Source organism: Mus musculus, chromosome 9 (assembly GCF_000001635.26).
Source record: "Mus musculus strain C57BL/6J chromosome 9, GRCm38.p6 C57BL/6J".
In the NCBI taxonomy this organism is placed as follows: domain Eukaryota; kingdom Metazoa; phylum Chordata; class Mammalia; order Rodentia; family Muridae; genus Mus; species Mus musculus.
Genome location: NC_000075.6, coordinates 9,590,584 through 9,606,745, shown reverse-complemented (window position 1 = coordinate 9,606,745; position 16,162 = coordinate 9,590,584). Strand labels below are relative to the sequence as shown.

At 42.7% G+C, this 16,162-nt stretch overlaps 1 long non-coding RNA gene across 1 annotated transcript in view; it reads left to right on the top strand.

The window, feature by feature from the left end:
- Positions 1–16,162, top strand: part of Gm46102 — a 40,448-nt gene that overhangs the window by 13,039 nt on the left and 11,247 nt on the right. Inside the window, exon 2 of the long non-coding RNA XR_001779091.1 lies at positions 11,630–11,853. This is a non-coding gene — a long non-coding RNA (predicted gene, 46102). The remainder of the gene's footprint in view (positions 1–11,629; positions 11,854–16,162) is intronic.

The following is a 16,162-nucleotide window of genomic DNA, read 5'->3' as shown; positions in this document are numbered from 1 at the left end:
AGGCACCACAGATGCTACTCGTTATAGTGAATGAACTGGTTCTGGGGTCCCTGCACCACACAGAGGCCAGGGACATCAGGTTCTCAGTCTTGGACACCTCAGACACTGCTGGATGTCACAGACTCTGGCCCAGGCCCAAAAGAAAAGGGGCAGGAAGGAAAAAGCTCCATCTGGATCCGGCAAGAATGAGAGTCCTTGGCTTGCTCAGGCAGGTGGCTTGGTGGCAAGTGGTTTGGCAAGCTGGAAGCTGTGACTTGGGCACAGGGAGGCCTCCCAACTCTAGCATGGGGGGACTCTATGAGAAGAGGCACTCCATGGTTGTAAGGCATTTATTGTAGAAAGGCAGAGAGAGGGAGATAGTAGAGAAGCAGAGGCTGGCCATGGCCATCTGGAGAGGGAGGAGAAGGGCATGGGAAAAGAGGGGAAGGAAGAGGGAAAGAATAAGAGAGGCAGGAGCAAGAGATTAAGAGAGAGCCTTCCAATCAGCACCACCACCAGCACCAGGTCACCTTGGGCACGGAATCAGTGGACACCCCCACAGTCCTCAGAGGACTCTCTGTGAGAGACAAAACCGTGGGAAACTAGGTCCCACAGTTACTTTAACCTAAAGATCTGGCTGACCCTTTGAAGGGAATTATGTCACCCCCTCCTTCATTGCCTCCACCTGGCACCTGAGACTGCCAGCTTCATTCCCTCCTTCACTTGGCACCTAGAACTGCTTAGATTAAGGCAGCTTCACCTCCTCCGTTTGGTGCCCGGGATTGTTTCAGGGCCGACATTCCAAGATAAGTTAAGAGAAGCCTGTAATCAGCATTCACCCCAGATGCCCATCCCTTTCTCTGTGTTTTATTATGCCCCCTCGACCCCTCCCTATTTTCTCTCACTGTGTGCTTATAATCAGGCTCCTAGCCTTCATTAAACAGACCTTGAAAACTCTTTGCTTGGTCTTGCTTCCCTTTCTCCGCTCATTTCTCTTTCAGGCCCTGGTCCTCCTCGACCCACGTTATAACTAAGTCCTGCTGGACGGGACAACTCTCCATGCAATCTTAGGATCACTGGTGAGCAGAACACAACATTGGTTCCAATCCAATCGTGCCAGACATGAGACTGCAGTAGGGAAGCAGAAAACCGGCCTGACCAGGGACACAAGTCCCTTCTGGTCAGCGCCAGCCCCTTGTCACCTAGGGCACAGAATCAGCGGATACCCCCACAGTTCCCAGAGGACTCTCCATGTGACCTTAGGATCACTGGTGTGTGGAACACAACATCAGTTCCAATCCAATTGTGATGGGCCTGTGACAGCAGGAACAAGGACATTGGAGCCATTCCTGACTAAAGGCTCGGGTTCCTTTTGATCAGTTCTGATTGACCTTGGTTTCCAAAAGACGACACAGCTCCACAGTACTCAAAGGAGACACCACTTCCAGGCACTGTAACATGCCCAGGATGTTAGGATAACAGGATCCCAGGATAACAGGTCACAACCAGCATTTCAGGGTCTCAGAGGAGCTTGACTGCCAAGAACAATGACACACCTAAAATCTCAGGTTCACAGGAGCCCACAATCAAAGAATCACAGAGAAAGCTGGATTCTGAGGAGTCCTGAATCAACTGGGATGATAGGAAGAACAGGCTCCAATCAGATGTATTGAGGGCAGAAAGCACTTGAGATACTCAGATGGCAGGAGGCAAGTTTAAGAACAAAAGCAACAGAAACTAAGGTTACTTGGCATCATCACAACCAAACTCTCCCACCATAGCAAGTCCTGGATACATCATCACACCAAAAAAGCAAGACATGGATCTAAAGTCACTTCTCATGATGATGGTGGAAGACTTTAGAAGTAAATACAGGAAAACAGCTAGAAGCCCCTAAAAAGGAAACACAAAAATCTCTTAGAGAGTTACAGGAAAATACTGCCTAACAGGAGATGGAATTGAACAAAACCATCCAGGATCAAAAAATGGAAGTAGAAAGAATAAAGAAAACCCAAAGGGAGACAACTCTGGAGATAGAAACCCTAGGAAAGAAATCAGGAACCATGGATGCGAGTATCAGCATTAGAAAAGAAGAGATGGAAGAGAGAATCTCAGGTGCAGAAGACTCCATAGGGAGCATGGACACAACAAACAAAGAAAATGCAAAATGCAAAAAGATCCTAACTCAAAAGATCCAGGAAATTCAGGACACAATGAGAATACCAAGTCTATAGATAATAGGAGTAGATGAGAATGAAGATTTTCAACTTAAAGGGCCAGCAAATATCTTTAACAAAATTTTAGACGGAAACTTCCCATACCTAAAGAAAGAGATGCCCAGGAACATACAAGAAGCCTACAGAACTCCAAATAGACTGGACCAGAAAAGAAATTCCTCCTGACACATAATAATCAGAACAACAAATGCACTAAATAAAGACAGAATATTAAAAGCAGTAAGGGAAAAATGTCAAGTAACATATAAAGGAAGGACAATTAGAATTACTCCAGACTTCTCAACAGAGACTATGAAAGCCAGATGATCCTGGGCAGATGTTATACAGACACTAAGAGAACACAAATGCCAGCCCAGGCTACTATACCCAGCAAAACTCTAAATTACCATAGATGGAGAAACAGAAGTATTTCATGACAAAACCAAATTCACACAATAACTTTCCATGAATTCAGCCCTGCAAAGGGTAATAAAGGGAAAACATCAACACAAAGAAGGAAACTACAGCCTAGAAAAAGCAAGAAATTAATCCTTCAACAAAGCTAAGGAAGACAGCCACAAGAACAGATTCCCAACTATAACAACAAAAAGGACAGGAATCAGCAATTACTTTTCTTTGATTTCTCTTAACATCAATGGACTCAATTCCCCAATAAGATGACATAGAATAACAGACTGGCGAAACAAACAGGACCCAACCGTTTGCTGCTTACAGGAAACACACCTCAGGGACAAAGACAGATACTACCTCAGAGTTAAAGGCTGGAAAACAATGTACACTCTAATGTTGAATAAAATTGACTTTCAACCCAAAGTTATCAAAAAAGACATGGAGGGGCACTTCATACTCATTAAAGGTAAAATCTATGACCATGAACTCTCAATTCCAAATATCTATGCTCCAAATGCAAGGGCAGCCACATTCATTAAAGAAACTTTAGTAAAGCTAAAAGCACACATTGCATCTCACACAATAATAGAGGGAGACTTCAACACCCACTCTCACCAATGAACAGATCCTGGAAACAGAAACTAAACAGAAACACATGGACACTAACAGAAGTTATGAAACAAATGGTTTTAACACATATCTACAAAACATTTTATCCTAATACAAATGGATATACCTTCTTTTCAGCACCTCATGGTACCTCCTCCAAAACTGTCCATATAATCGCTCACAAAACAGGCCTTAACATACAAAAATATTGAAATTATCCCATGCATCCTATCAGATCACCACCTACTAAGATGATCTTCAATAACAGCATAAATAATAGAAAGCCAAAATTCATGTGGAAACTGAACAACATTCTACTCAATGATACCTTGGTCAAGGAAGAAATAAAGAAAGAAATTAAAGACTTTTTAGAGTTTAATGAAAATGAAGCCACAACATACCAAAACTTATGGGACACAATGAAGGCAGTCCTAAGAAGAAAACTCATAGCCCTGAGTGCCTCCAAACAGAAATTAGAGAGAGCATACACTAGCAGTCTTACAGCACACACAGAAGCTCTAGAATGAAAGGAAGCAAATACACCCAAGAGGAGTAGATGGCAGGAAATAATCAAACTTAGGGTTGAAATCAACCAAGTAGAAACAAAAAGAATAGTATACAAAGAATCAACCAAACCAGGAGCTGGTTCTTTGAGAAAATCAATACGATAGATAAACCCTTAGCCAGATTAACTAGAGGGCACAGGGACATTATCCTAATTAACAAAATAAGAAATGAAAAAGGAGTCATAACAACAGGTCCTGAGGAAATCCAAAACATCATCAAATCCTACTACAAAAGGCTATACTCAACAAAACTGGAAAACCTGGATGAAATGGACAACTTCCTAGACAGACACCAGATACCAAAGTTAAATCTGGATCAGATTAACGATCTTAACAGCCTCATTTCCCATAAAGAAATATAAGAAGGCATTAATAGTCTCCCAAACAAAAAAAGCCCAGGACCAAATAGGTTTAGTGCAGAGTTCTATCAGACCTTCAAAGACACCTAATTTCAAATCTCCTCAAACTATTCTACAAAATAGAAACAGAAGGTTCTCTACCCAATTCATTCTATGAAGCACTATTATTCTGATACCTAAACCACACAAAGATCAAACAAAGAAAGAGGACTTCAGATCAATTTCCCTTATGAATATCAATGAAAAAATACTCAATAAAATCCCCACAAACTGAATCCAAAAACACATCAAAATAATCATCCATCATGACCAAGTAGGCTTTATCCCAGGGATGCATGGATGGTGTAATATATGGAAATCCATCAATGTAATCTAATATATAAACAATCTCAAACACAAAAATTGCATGATCACCTCCTTATATGTTGAGAAAACATTTGACAAAATGCAACACCCCTTCATGATAAAAGTCATGAAAAGATCAGGAATTCAAGGTCCATACATAAACAAAATAAAAGCAATTTACAGTAAACCAGTAGCCAACATCAAACTAAATGGAGAGAAACTCAAAGCAATCCCACTAAAATCAGGGACTATAGAAGGCAGCCCACTTTCTCCCTACCTATTCAGTATAGTACTTGAAGTCCTAGGCAGAGCAATTCGACAACTAAAGGAGGTCAAGGGGATACCAATTGGAAAGGAAGAAGTCAAAATATCACTATTTGCAGATGATATGAAAGTACATATAAGTGACCCTAAAAATTCCACCAGAGAACTCCTAAGCCTGATAAACAGCTTCATTGCAGTACCTGAATATAAAATTAACTCAAACAAATCAGTGGCCTTTCTCTACACAAAGGATAAACAGGATGAGAAAGAAATTATGGAAACAACACCCTTCACAATAGTCATAAAAAATATAAAATATCTTCATTTGACTCTAAAGAAGTGAAAGATCTGTATGACAAGAACTTCAAGTCCCTGAAGAAGGAAATCAAAGAAGATCTCAGAAGATGGAAAGATTTCCCATGCTCATAGATTGGCAGGATTAATATACTTAAGATGGCTATCCTGCCAAAAGCAATCTACAGATTCAATGCAATTCCCATCAAAAATCTAACTCAATTATTCACTGAGATAGATAGGGCAATTTGCAAATTCATTTTGAATAACAAAAAACCTAGAATAGCAAAACCTATTTCTTACACGCGTTCACGCGACCGGCCAGGAAGAACGCAACAAACCGGAATCTTCTGCGGCAAAGCTTTATTGCTTACATCTTCAGGAGCCAGAGAGCAAGAGCGCAAGAGCTCTATTGCTTACATCTTTAGGAGCCAGAGCGCAAGAGCGGAAGAGTGCAAGAGCAAAAGCAAGAGCAAGAGAGAGAATGGCGAAACCCCGTCCCCTTTAAAGAGAATTATTCTCCGCCTAGGACGTATTACTCCCTGATTGGCTGCAGCCCATCGGCCGAGTTGTCATCACGAGAAAGGCAGAACACATGGCGGGAAAACTGCCCCTGCACGTGTGTAGATTATGTTTACCACTTAGAACACAGCTGTCAGCGCCATCTTGTAATGGCAAATGTGAGGGCGGCTCCCCACAGATCCCCCTTTTCTTTTAATAAGAGCAATAGGCCACCCATATTAATGAGAGTGGAGATAGAGGTCAAATCCCCAGTGTGCAGGTAAAGGAGCCATGTACAGGATTAGCTCTTAGGCTCACAGGCTTTTACCCAGAGCAACCCTGACCTGCTCCCGTGTCGTTTTACCTGGGGAGAAGGACACTTGGACACTCAACCTTCTTGAAAAATGACATGTCTCCCTAGAATAGGCTCATATATGCCGCAGAGCCCTTCTACTGCAGTGCTTAGCCGTGCAACTCTCTCGGGCTGCTGAAGCACACTCACTCTATCCCGTGCAATGAGACTAGCCTCGTGGGGTGCAAGAGCTGAGTGGCCAGCGACCTATTGCTTAAGCATAGATAACCATATATCAGGGGAAGCACCATGTTCTAGAGCTGCAAGCGCCTGGGCAATAACCACCTTGTCTCTCCTAGTTTGGGCCTTAAGCTTACAGACCAACCAGAGAAGCAACACTAATCCACAGCAAAGTGTATCTCCAAATAATATCAATCCCACCCATTCTTTAAAGAAGGAAAATGCTGAGAAGATCCAATTGGGTAATCCTTTGATCAGGGACAGGTCCAAGCGCGTGGAGTTGACCTGAATGATGGCAATTCTCAATTCCCGAAGTGTCTGTTCAAATTCAGCCGTCCAATTCTGTAACATATACTGAGAAAGACTTTTTGACAAATTAGCTGCCTTAGTAAATTTCTCATACTGAATGGAAGTAACGGACAATCCCGGAAACTTTTGTTCACATCCCAGCTGAGCTATTTGCCATAATACATCTAGTTGTTTCTGGACAAGATCTATGAGTCGATTAATTTCTGCCCATGGAGCATTTTTGGGATTGGAGGATGGCGGCCGCTAAGCCTGCATTGGTGAGAGGTCCCCCAAGCTCCCGACAAACCCTGAGCCAGTCTTGTAAGCCTTTGTTCTTTCTTGGGGCTATGGCCGCTCAGCACTCCTGTGTGGCTTGCTCATAAATGAGTTGTTCTACCAGAGGTGCGGCTTGCTCTGAATCTCCAAAAATACGCTCTGCTGCCTCTGTCATTCTGGCCACAAAATCTGAGAATGACTCCTGTGGTCTCTGGACGATCTTTGTTAGTTGTCCAGTGGCCTCACCTGCTCGGGAGAGCCCCTTCCAGGCCCTAATAGCCTTTTCATCTGATTCAGAACTATTAAGAACTGGCTCCTTGAGCTCACCTAGTGATGAGTATAGGCTCCTTCTCCTAGAGACCTCCGCTAATTGATCTTTTTTCTTTTCTTTTTCCTTCTCCTTCCTTCCAATCTCTCCCCAGGTATTCTTACCTGACCTAAACTTTTCCTCGGGTTCAAGACCCGTGGAAAGGCCTGTATACTTATTTTGTGAACCATATTTCCTCTTTGCTCCTACTCTCTCTCCCCGCTTTACTTCTGATAGATTGCCCTGAATTTCATCCAGAATTTTCAGCCCTGCCTTAACCGCTTGATAACATGTGAAAAGGAACAAAAAGGCTCCTAACACTAGAGAAAGTTCAAGGCCAAACATACCTTGTAAAGCTATTTCCCACTTTACTTCTGATAGACTGTCTTGAATTTGTTAGAAAGTTCAAGACCAGACTTACCTTGTAAAGCTATACTTACGGGTACCCTGTTCCCCAGCTGAAGAGTTCTGAATTCACGCAGTTGAATCCTTCTCAACAGTCTGTTTTACGGGAACACTTCATTACCATGACCCGCAGTTCTGGTTCCAGAATGAGGGATCTTCCTTGCGCCGGTGATGGTAACCGTCCCGGGTTTTCTTGTCCCGGGTTTTCTCGTCCCAGGTCTTCTCGTCCCGGGTTTCGGCACCAACTCTTACACGCGTTCACGGGACCGGCCAGGAAGAACGCAACAAACCGGAATCTTCTGCGGCAAAGCTTTATTGCTTACATCTTCAGGAGCCAGAGAGCAAGAGCGCAAGAGCTCTATTGCTTACATCTTTAGGAGCCAGAGCGCAAGAGTGCAAGAGTGCAAGAGCAAAAGCAAGAGCAAGAGAGAGAATGGCGAAACCCCGTCCCCTTTAAAGAGAATTATTCTCCGCCTAGGACGTATTACTCCCTGATTGGCTGCAGCCCATCGGCCGAGTTGTCATCACGAGAAAGGCAGAACACATGGCGGGAAAACTGCCCCTGCACGTGTGTAGATTATGTTTACCACTTAGAACACAGCTGTCAGCGCCATCTTGTAATGGCAAATGTGAGGGCGGCTCCCCACACCTATTCCCAACAATAAAAGAACTTCTGGAGTAATCACCATGCCCAACCTCAAGCTGTACTAGAGAGTAATTGTGATAAAAAACTGCATGGTACTGGTACAGTGACAGACAATGGAATAGCATTGAAGACCCAGAAATGAACCTCCACACCTATGGTTTCTTGATCTTTGACAAGGGAGCTAAAATCATCCAGTGGAAAAAAGACAGCATTTTCAACAAATGGTACTGGCACAACTGTTGGTTATCATGTAGAAGAATGTGAATAGATCCATTCTCATCTTTTTGTACAAAGCTCAAGTCTAAGTTGATCAAAGAACTTCACATAAAACCAGAGACACTGAAATTTATAGAGGAGAAAGTGGAGAAAAGCTCAAAGATATGGGCACAGGGGAAAAATTCCTAAGCAGAACAGCAATGGCCTGTGCTGTAAGATCAAGAATTAACAAGTGGGACCTCATAAAATTTCAAAGCAAAAGATACTATCAATAAGAGAAAAAGGCCACCAACAGATTGAGAAAGAATTTTTACCAATCCTAAATCTGATAAGGGACTAATATCCAATATATACAAAGAGCTCAAGAAGCTGAACTCCAGAAATTCAAATAAACCCATTAAAAAGTGGGGTACAGATCTAAACAAAGAATTCTCAACTGAGGAATACCAAATGGCTGAGAAGCACCTGAGAAAAATGTTCTACATTTTTAATCATCAGAGAAACGCAAATAAAAACAACCTGAAATTCCACCTCACACCAGTCAGAATGGCTAAGATCAAAAATTCAGGTGAGAGCAGATGCTGGTTAGGATGTGGAGAAAGAGGAACACTCCTCCATTGCTGGTGGGATTGCAAGCTTGTACAACTACTCTGGAAATCAGTCTGCCAGTTCCTCAGAAAACTAGACATAGTCCAACCAGTAGATCAGGAATACCTCTCCTGAGCATATACCCAGAAGATGTTCCAACTGGTAATAAGGATACATGTTCCACTATGTTCATAGCAGCCCTATTCATAATAGCCAGAAGCTAGAAAGAACCCAGATGTCCCTCAACAGAGAAATGGATACAGAAAATGTGGTACATTTATGCAATGGAATACTACTCAACTATTAAAAACAATGAATTTATGAAATTCTTGGGTAAATGGATGTATCTGAGGGATATCATCCTGAGTGAGGTAACCCAATAACAAAAGAAGTCACTTGATATGCACTCACTGATAAGTGGATATTAGCCCAGAAACCTAGAATAAACAAGATACAATTTCAAAAACAGAAGAAAATCAAGAAGGAAGACCAACATGTGAATACTTCATTCCTCCCTAGAATAGGGAACAAAATATCCTTGAAAGGAGTTACAGAGACAAAGTTTGGAGCTAAGATGAAAGGATGGACCATCCAAAGACTGTCCCACCCAGGGGTCCATCCCATAATCAGCCACCAAACCCAGACACTATTGCATACACCAGCAAGATTTTCTGAAAGGACCCTGATATAGCTGTCTCTTGTGAGGCTATGCCAGTGCCTGGCAAATACAGAAATGGATGCTCACAGTCATCTATAAGATGGAACACAGGGCCCCCAATGTAGGAGCTAGAGAAAGTACCCAAGGACATGAAGGGGTTCTGCAACCCTATAGGTGGAACAACAATATGAACTAACCAGTACCCCCAAAGCTCGAGTATCATATGTATCAGAAGCATATGTATCAGAAGATGGCCTAGTTGGCCATCATTGGGAAGAGAGGCCCCTTGATTTTGGAAACTTTATATGCCCCAGTACAGTAGAACACCAGGGTCAAGAAATGGGAGTGGGTGGGTAGGGGAGCAGGGATGAGGGGGCGGGGTGTATAGGGGACTTTTGGGATAGCATTTGAAATGTAAATTTAAAAAAACCTAATAAAAATTGGGGAAAAAAAGAGAGCAAGAGAGAGAGCAGGAGAGAGAAGAGGGGGCAAGCAGCTCCTTTTATAGGGGGCTGGGGCTACCTGGTTGTTGCCAGGTAACTGTGGGAGTGGAGTCCAGAAGAGTTTGGGGCATCCCCTATGTGACTTTTGGCTGCATACCTCTCTGGGGGTTGGGGTGGGGGATGGCTCTGGGAGGCTGTAGCTGCAACAGGAGCCAGGGGCCTAAGAGTTGTTGTGAAACACCTGCCACCCCTAGGATAAGCAGGGTTCAGGGCCTGTACTCAACTGGGAACCAGGCCCTCCTTTTATACTTCCTCCATCCTTCACATAGCCATGTCCTCAGTCCTTGGTAAACAGTTTTTAACTAGATCTTCAAATGAGAGAAGACATGAAACATTTACCTTTCTGGGTGAGCTAGTTACTTTTCTGTTACTGTGGTAAAACATTATGGCCATGAAGAGTTTATTTTCCTTTATGGCTTCATGCAAATGAGTTCATCATGGATTGAGCAGCTTTGAACAGCAAGGCATCGCATAGGAAAAGTGTGGAGCAGGGAGCATGGGGGAAAGAAGGAGTGGGAGAAAACCTGTGTCCTGCCAGAGTTCCAGTGCTCTGGGCAGGCAGAGATGGAAGATTGCTGCTGCACTTTTCCACACAGCCCCAGTTGGGTATCTGGCTGTGGGAAGCCACAGAATCCCAGCTCAGTGGGTGGTGGACAAGGGGCCATCCTAGGTACCAGGTTCTTAGCCTCGGGCATCCCAGACACCACTGGATACCACGGAAGAGCTGAGAACTGAATGCACCCCAGGGGTGGCTCACTCATCCCCAGGGCCAAAGGGAGGAGAAGGCTAGAAAGGAGAGTAAGAGGGGCTGGTGAGATGGCTCAGTGGGTAAGAGCACCCGACTGCTCTTCTGAAGGTCCGGAGTTCAAATCCCAGCAACCACATGGTGGCTCACAACCATCTGTAACAAGATCTGACACCCTCTTCTGCAGTGTCTGAAGACAGCTTCAGTATACTTACATATAATAAATAAATAAATCTAAAAAAAAAAAACAAAAAAAGAAAGGAGAGTAAGAAAGGTGAGAGGGAGGAGGGGCCAAGCAGCCCCTTTTATAGTGGGTTGGGCTATCAGGTAACTGTGGGGGTGGAGTCTAGCCAGAATGCCAGCAGCTTGAGACATTGTCTGGTGACTGATAGTCACACACCTCTACTGTAGGGGCTGTGGGGGCTGTAACTTCAACGGGAGCCAGGGGTCCAGGAGACATGATCGAACACATTCTGACACATTTAGGTGAAAATCACCACCCATTGGATCCCCCTGGTTTCAAGACCTATGCTAGACTGGAGACCAGGCTGTCTTTGCACAGCCACTGCCCCACAGAAAAGGACACTAAGCTCACATCTTTAGACACAAAAACCAAAGCATCAAGTACAGACACTTAACTGGAAAGGCCACAATGGCATGAGCCTCTTAGACTTAAAGCCCTCCCATAGGGATGTCCAGAAATGCTGTACCTCCAAATACTTCCCAAACAATACCATTCCCCACAAACCAAGTGTTGAAGAACATGAACCTGTGTTCACAGGCAGAACCTATTTTTTTTATTTGTTTTGTTTTGTGTTTTGTTTTTGTTTTGTTGTTGTTGGATTTTTTTCTGCTGACAGTGCTGGGAAATGGGCAAAAGTTTAAGCTCAGTGACCTTATGGAACGTTTTTGGGTTTACAGAGATGGGAGACTTCACTTGAAATCCTTAAAGGGAGACCTTGTGGATTCTTCACTTCCTATTAATGACCTGCTGGTCCATCTCACTATCTGATTTCCATCCAGAAGTGATGACATAGTCCTGCCTTTGTTCCTGACACTGCCATCTACTGTAACAAGACAAAGTTGAGATCATTCTCATGAGAACTGACCCAATGCCTGTGCTCTGCCCTGCAACCTCCTGAAGTGTAAGCTACATATACAAATCCTTTTTCTAAAGTGAGACTATCTCTGGTCCTTCACTGTAATGATGGAAATTAGATTGGTTTGGTTTGGTTGGTTGTTTTGTTTTTGTTTTTGTTTTTTATTGTTTTGTTTTGTTTGAAACAGTATTTCACTGTAGCCCAAGATAAGTTAAAACCCACTCCTGAGCCTTATCAGTGTAGAGGTCCCAGCTCAGTCAATATTAGCACATGATGATCTCTAGACCCAAACTGAGTAAAATTCACAAAACAAAACAAAACAAAACGGTCTTGTCTGTGGTTATAGCTAAGCAGTAGAGTGCTTTCCTAGTATGTATGAAATCCTGAGTCCATTTCCCTAGGATTAAAGAAATGGAGAGACAGAGAGGGAGGGAGGGAGGGAGAGAGAGAGAGAGAGAGAGAGAGAGAGAGAGAGAGAGAGGAAGAGAGAGAGAGAGAGAAGAAGAAGAAGAAGAAGAAGAAGAAGAAGAAGAAGAAGAAGAAGAAGAAGAAGAAGAAGAAGAAGAAGGAAGAAGAAGAAGAAGGAAGAAGAAGAAGAAGGAAGAAGAAGAAGAAGAAGAAGAAGAAGAAGAAGAAGAAGAAGAAGAAGAAGAAGGAAGAAGAAGAAGAAGAAGGAAGAAGAAGAAGAAGAAGAAGAAGAAGAAGAAGAAGAAGAAGAAGAAGAAGAAGAAGAAGAAGAAGAAGAAGAAGAAGAAGAAGAGAAGAAGAGGAAAGGAAGGAAGGAAGGAAGGAAGGAAGGAAGGAAGGAAGGAAGGAAGGAAGGAAGGAAGGAAGGAAGAAAAGTAGAAAGGACAAAGGAGGGAGGGATGTAAGGAGCAAGGGAGAAAGGGAAAGATCCAAGGAATCAGGGAGTGAATTCCATTCCCTAGGACTGAAATTACAGTTATGTGTCCCATGTCATGATTATGCGGTGTTAAAACTTTGAACTCAGTGTATCTAGACAAGCATTGGTTTTGAATTTGAATTGTGGACCTATTTCATTATTCCTTAAATCTAAACCAAGAAAAAAAGTAAACTAATGGGAAGTTATAACCTTCAGAAGACCAATACTAGAATATAAGACTTCCTAAATAGAACTGGCTGTAAAGAATGGCCTTTAGTGGCTTTACATAGACTATTGGGACCTGAACTGCATTGCCCAAAATTTATCAAAACCCATCCTGTTCTTTTTAGTTAGAATATTCACTACCTCCAGGACAGAGGAAGCCTACACTGAACGATGTATGAATAAATGATAAGAATATTCATTAAATTATGGGAAACAAGATCTCATAGTCATGTGAGAGATCTTTGGAGGGAGGCCATCAAAGCTTCTTCCATAGTTATCTACTTAATAAGACATATTGGTTACCTGTCACTGTGTATTAATAATAGTACATTTTAATATTTAATTCATCTGGGTGTGGTATGGACACCTGTAATCCTAGTACTTAGCAGGGTGAGATAGGAGATTGCTAAACAGGAAGTCAACCTGGAATACACAGTAGAACTCTATGTCAAATATATGTATATGTGAATTTTTTTTGTGTGTGTGTGTGTGTGTGTGTGTGTGTATAATAGACAGTATGTCATTGTTTCTGTATACCAAACATGTGTATATAACACATTTGAATAACTTGTGGGTATAACTGATATGCCCCACAAGCTCAGCTATTCTCAGGACTGTGAGACAAGCTATCAGCCTGAAACAGTGTCTTCTGATGCTTCTGGTGGTTTAACAGTGTTGAGACACAGATGTCTCCTCACATGGTCACTTGAATGGCTATTGGACGGTTTCAGTTCATTGTCTCAACACATGGCACTGGCTTTTCCCTTTAAACAAGTAGCCCAAAGGAGTGTAAAAGAACACCCAACATTATACCCAACATCCAAGCCATAGTCTGTTTGAAACTTAGAAACATATTAGCTCCTCTATATTTCATGTTTTAAATAAATTGATGTGTTTACCCCATACCTAGGGAGGAAAAAACACACAAAGAAGGAAATATTGGGAGCTGAGAACCATTCAAACTTCATTTTAGAGATTATTAGAGAATTCAGAAACTCGTGTATGTCCATATCTGGAAATGACCTTTAACTTCTGATGTTCCTGCCTCTATCTCTAGAGTACTAGTATGCCAGGCATACAGCCACCCAGATCTATGCAGTCTTGAGGATTGACCCCCAGGATCTCAGCTATACAAGGCAAAGATTCTACCAACTGATCCCCAGCTCCAGCCCCAAATACGAGTTTGAATTATGAATCTTTTCTCCACCCATGACCTGTTATTTAACACAATGTTATGTTATTTGCTGTGTGTTAGTATCTGAGATGCATGTGGTCATATGGCCCAAGGATAGAAGTCAGAGTGCTGAGATATGTGCACCTTCTGAGTAGAGGAAACAGGATTTCGCAAATGTCTGGAACATATTGTCTCATGGAAGACATGACGTAGTCTTCCTCAGCCTCTTCATACCTCAAGTGTGAGCAACTCTTCTGTCCCAAAATTAAACAGCAGATCTGCCCTAAACTGGACTGGAAATATCAGAGGATGAGATGGAGAAAGGGTTGAGGGTTTGGATGGTTTAAGTATAACTATTTCATGTCTGGGAGGGAATAAATATGTACAGTGGATTAAAATGGGATAATATTGTTGTAAAACATGTCAAAAAAGGAGCCAATACTTAAATACACAGATGCTTAAATCTCAACAGACTGTAAACAGCAAGCACAGTTTTAAGATCATCCAAAGACCTAAAACAGACATGTCCCTGAAGTAGACATATATAAGTATAACAGGTGAGCAGTTAACGATCAGGTGGGTAATGGCTACATGTGGATGCTGCCTCACCAGATAATGTCATATCAGTAATATCAGTGTCCATCTAGAAAAGAACTCCAGGAACTTGCAGCAGGGATAGAACAAACTGAGTGGCTACTTCTCTTTTGTCTGCTGAGCTGAGTACCTAGCCACTTGGCTGGCAAACAGAGACAGGAAATGAGCCATATCTGAAGGTGACAGAAGCCCTAGTGTGAAAAGACTTGCAGTACTATCCACAGAAGAAGCCCATGGTCCTTGAAAGGTCCCAGTGCAGTATAGGTCTTGCTGCATGTTGTAGAATTCTCTCCTCAGCAGTGTTCCTCCACGCCTTCTTATTTACTTTCTACCCTGTCTTAATTCAGTGGTGAACTGTGACCTAGAAGTGCAAACCAAATAAACTCTTTCCTCCCCCACCCCCAGCCCACCCCACCCCCTCAAAAAAGAAAGAACTCTGTCCTCTTAGAAAGGCAAGCACCATCTTTATCACATCAGCTATGTTGAGTCTCTATTATGATCAGGATTGTTAACAGTAAACTTTTTCTCATTGAATGGGGGACAGGAAGTCTGTTAATCCTCAAGGAAGCTCCCAGAAACTGCTCCCACCCATTCATATGCAATTCTGCCTTGAGTGCCTTAAGTGAGTGACCTTGAGGGTCTCCTGGAAATGCTGGCTAGAGAAGATTAACTTTAGGGGATGAGACCTGTGTGGCCATGTGACCACTATCCATGCTAAGTGTAGACCTTCCAGAGTAGCTGCTCTAGGGTCACCCATACTCCTGCCCATAACCCCCCACCAATGGCCCTGTATATGGACCCAGTGAAACTCATTGGTTTACCTGGGTGACCTCCATGGATTAATAGTTTAGCCGGACAGTGAAGGCACACACCTTTAATCCCAGCACTTGGGAGGCAGGGGTAGGTGAATTTCTGCATTTGAGGCCAGCCTGGTCTACAGAGTGAGTTCCAGGACAACCAAGGCTAAACAGAGAAACCCTGTCTCAAAAAAAAAACAAAACAACAACAACAACAAAAAAAAAAACAAAAACAAAAATAAGTTTGGTTGGCCCTGGGAACTTATGTGTCTCCCAGGGGAAGGTATTCTTACAACACTGAGATCTGACTTCTATGTCAGGAAAGATGATATGTGGAAAATAAATTCCATTTTAAAACAAAATTTTTCCAAGCTCTGGCCATGCAACATCTTGAAAGTGAATTTGTTATTTAAAACTGAGTTACCTTAGTGATCTGAAAACAGAAAAACTTTAAGTCAGCAAGCCTAAATCTGGCATGCTACAATCTCTGGGATAAGAGGCTATCAAAAGGCAGTCATGGAGACTGGGAAGGCTTGAGAGTGGGAAGCAGAAAACTACATGTGGCAGGAGACAGGAAGAAGTACAGAGGACAGCTCTGCCCTCTGGGGGCAGATCTCATCAACTGATACTAACACTAGGATTTGAGAGTTCTGAGATAGATTAAACTCTAGAGACAGCTAG